The 4,414-nt window shown below is 39.4% G+C and overlaps 1 pseudogene; it reads right to left on the bottom strand.

The window, feature by feature from the left end:
• Nucleotides 1–2,375: 2,375 nt before the first annotated feature.
• Nucleotides 2,376–4,169, bottom strand: LOC122013603 (annotated as a pseudogene).
• Between the last annotated feature and the right edge of the window lie 245 nt (nt 4,170–4,414).

Genomic DNA, 4,414 nt, shown 5'->3' with positions numbered 1-4,414 from the left:
TGCTAGAGAAATAATCTACAGCAATGAGATTATTAGGCAGCAATAATACGCTTTACCTTTTTGACTTGAATAATGGATGGCTAATGTCAATAATCGTTTATGACAAAATTATGAACAAGATATAACTAATCTTAATCACTGATCAGACTAGGTTCTCTCCAAATCCACCCCAATCAATTTTGATCTCCCATGTTGAAGTTGAACCACATTGGAGCATTTTGACTCAGTGGGAAGTAATTATTGTAATAATTCAATTTTAATATTGTTGAAAAGGTGCATCAATTACCATAACACTCATGCTACCTTCATCTATTGATGAATTATGATACGTTTTTTTAGAATGTGCTCTGTCAAGCCTGATTGTTAGTTAAACTTGGTGCAAAGGTAAGGTCATGGATTGTCTTAACCTAAAGGTTTTTTAGTGGCTAGAAAGATCACTGTATTTGGTTGTACTTTATTTTCACCTGATGAGGGAGCAACACTTACATGATATTTGTATTAGGCTTGAAAAATTGGTACACTTAAATGACTGAAGTATTGTGATTGATGAATCATTGTCATCAAGTCATATTTGTCACAATTATAGTTTAAATCTCGTTTTGTGCTTGATGGCATGGTCAAAACATACTGTTCTACTATATATTAATTGTCATAAACAATCTCTCCTCTCTAGTGTTAGCTACTTCAATACGTGTTAAGAAGAATATGAATTTAAGTTTTTTTTGTTTTTTTGTAGTTTGTTTCTCTAAAATTGATTATTTAATTTGTTGTAGTCTTTTTTTATAAATAAAAGTAAAATAGTTAAGTAGAAGAAGATTATTGGAGTAAAAGTTGTATAAATTTATTTTATCATTTATTGAAGTAAACAACTCATCTAAAATCATCTTGGCGTATTTTGATGTCTGCTGTTATGTGTCGGCATAATATGGTGTGGATTGAAAATTTGGCATGGAACAGTCCTTTAAACATTGGTCCCAACTATCTAGGTTGGCAAAGATACTGATTGTGATGGTACAGATAACTATTTAATCAATCTGATGTTTTTATTCTATGATCTTTACTTTTCATCCTAAAAGGCAAATGTTGTTTTTACTGATCAATCTGTTTTTTTTTTTATCTACAAGAGACTCATCGTATGCTGATTAATCTGTTTGTTGTTTTGAATTGTTTTCATTGCTTGAACATCTTCTGTTGGCATATGCTTGTGTGCAATCACTAACTTGTGCTCTTTTGAGTTGTATGCAGCCTGACTATGAGCGGCTTTGCTGCCTCCGATGCATACAAACACGTGATCACAATTTTGCAACGACATGCGTTTGCAGGGTTCCAAAACACCCGAGGGAAGAAAAAGTGATAGAATGCGTCCACTGTGGTTGCAGGGGCTGTGCAAGTGGAGACTAAAACTTGAGGGGAAAAGTGTGAGAATTTGCCCATTATGGTTGCAGCGACCTTTGTTTAATTGCTCATGTTCTCGTGTCAAGTAATCTGTTGTTAATGCGGTCTGAGTTATGGATTCTACTTGTGTGAGCTTAAACTAAGTGCGCAGCTACATGTTAAAATAGTTTATTCCCATTCTAGGGATACCTAAGATTGTGTTTGATGAAATCTAGCTTCGTTCCATCCGATCAACGTAAGAAAATTTATAAACAGGTTTCCAGTTCCCACTATTCTTGATGTTATTGGTGGCTTTCCACAATTTCATGTAGTTGTTTCTTCTTGCCTTTACTTGTCAAGTTCCTTGACTCTCGATAGCGTGTACAGTTTGTTTTTTTGTTTGCATTGGTACGTTAACTCAAAAATTAATAATATTATGTGCTTTGTTTTTGTGTTTTACTCTAAATTGATATCGAGATATGGAATCAACATGTAAATTTGAGCTCGATAGCAAGTAATGTAAGCTAAATTACTTGCTAAAGTTGGCACCTTGTTATAGTTTTGAAGGAACACGAGATTAGCACTTTTTATGATCTAGAAAACTAAGGATATGCTAACAGAAGATTCAAAACTGGGAATCCAATATTTTCAAGGATAGGCCAACAGGAGATTCAAAACTGAACTCAATCCTTAAATAAAAAAAAGCTGACGATTAAATTGGGCTGAAATTTGATTTTTGAATGTACATGTCTTCTAAATTTACCTAAGAAGCATGGCATCATTAGGGTAATTTAACAGTCAGAAAAAACACTTTTCCTTTCGTCGAGGCAGAAATCACTTGAGATATTCGTGATAACCAACTTCCAGACTGATAACAACTCAGAAACCAACTTTAATGGGTCACAAACAAGAATATTTCACAGAGAATGACACGTTCCAATGAATAGACAAGCTATCAAATCATGAAGTGCATAACCATAGATTAAGCAAACTAAAGCGACTAAGAGAATCTTCTCAATGGCTAATGTTACTGATCTCATATATCGATCCATTTGTCTTGGCGAGTGAATGGAGGTTGAAAAACAGAGTGTCTCAGCTAAACCAACTGTAACGATGCACACAGATGAGAATACTTAAAGAGTGAATGGCATATGTTACAATGAATACAAATAGGATAAGTTACCAAATCATGAAATGTATAGCCATAGAGTTAGCAAATTAAAGCAACTAAGAGAAGCTTCTCAGGAGCTAATGATACTGATCTCATATATCGTCCATTAGGTTTGTGCAGAACACTAGTTGGCGAGTGAGTTGAGGTTGAGGAACGGAGTGCTTCAGCTAGTGGACCACCCATAGTTGCTGCTCCATGGCTAACCCATCCAGATCCCTTGTTGCTAGGTTGGGCTAACTGTTGTACTTCAAGGCCATTGTTGTTATTTTCTCTTGGTTGCTCAGGATTTCTAGTGGACAGTTTCAGAGAGAAATCCGATGAATGATTCCCAGGGATTGAAATAGAGAGGTGAGTAGTTGAAGCAGGATGGATGTCGTAGTTGATGTTGTCATCGTTCTCTCACTGAGACTTTGCCATTCGTCTAAGAACCTCTGGAGCACATAGCCTTCAGGTTTATTGTCTGGAAGATCATCGAGGTAGAAGTTTGGGCAATTGCCTTGAAGATTCTTTTCAACAGTTTGTATGCCTGATTGTCTGCAAGCAATTGAAGGGAAAATTTTGTATTTGCAAAAGATTATAATGGCATACAAAGATGAATATTGTGTTATCTAAAGATCTAACATGCTGACCAGTCTTGGAAAAAAAAATGCTAAGAACACCCAGCTGTTGAACATAAATTGGAGAATCAGTTGGATTGTAAAATGTGATAGTAAAATGTGCTAAGCAATTGCTTAATCCTGAAACATCCTTAAGTTTGTGCAACTCTTAACTAATTTCAAACAATCTAAATGCAGAGCTCGAAAAGGTTTGTCAATTCTTAGGACAGGATTGAAACACTAGTTGTCTGAGTAACAAAATCTACAAGGCATATACTTGTTCTGGCATGCCATGAAAAAATTCTAGTGAAGTTTCAAGTGTTACCTCCGGTCCAGAGAATGCGTATTCGGTGTGGCCAAAGGTCTAGGCAGGTTGAGATGGTTCTCTTGAGTCACCAACACTGAAGGTGTGGAAAGGCCAGTTTTCAACACTGAGATGGAAGATGGTGTGGGGGCTTCCACATGCTTTCTTGAACGGTTTCGGCCTCGGTGAACATGACGCTCGCAATACTTTTGGCCTACCGCAACCTCTCTTGAGCATCTCCACTTCTTCCCGTCCGTCCTCCTGCACTAGCGCCGTCTCCCTCTCCCGCTGCCTCCCTCCCGCAGGAAGGAGGCCGCTGGAGGTCGGCAACGTCGGAGGGAGGGGGGAGGGGGCGTTGGATGTCGAGAGGGTAGGCCTTTTGTGAGGAGGCGACGCTGGAAGGAGGCCGCTGGAGGTTGGCAACGTCGGAGGGAGGGGGGAGGCCGCAGGACGGTGGAGGGAGGAGAGTTCGAGAAGCTAGGTCTTTTGGGGCTTTTGGCGTTGGCGCGTGCGCAGGCGACGAGGGAGGCAGCGGGAGAGAGAGGCGGCGCTGGATGTCGAGAGGGTAGGCCTTTTGTGCGGAGGCGGCGCTGGAAAGAGGCTGCTGGAGGTCGGCAACGTCGGAGGGACGGGGGAGGCCGCAGGCGACGGTGGAGGGAGGAGAGTTCGAGAGGCTAGGTCTTTTGGGGCTTTTGGCGTTGGCGCGTGCATGTGTTTTCCACATGAGGGCTGATTTTATACCAGCTGTGTGATCCAGGAGTGGACCAGGAAAAATGGGTCAGGATCCGGACCCCGATTCCCATGCCCTACTTGGCCGGATGAAAAATTTCGAATCTAATCCAATTTAAAATAGTTTGCGGGGTTATATGGATTTGTTTATAAATAAAAATAAGAAATTCCTATCATTTATTAAATTTAATCATTTCATCATAAATAAACTAAGGCTTATTTATTTTGATTTTTTATTAT

Source organism: Zingiber officinale, chromosome 8B (assembly GCF_018446385.1).
Source record: "Zingiber officinale cultivar Zhangliang chromosome 8B, Zo_v1.1, whole genome shotgun sequence".
NCBI classification, from domain to species: domain Eukaryota; kingdom Viridiplantae; phylum Streptophyta; class Magnoliopsida; order Zingiberales; family Zingiberaceae; genus Zingiber; species Zingiber officinale.
The sequence above is the reverse complement of the archived record's forward strand: the minus strand, read 5'-3'. Positions and strand labels throughout refer to the sequence as shown.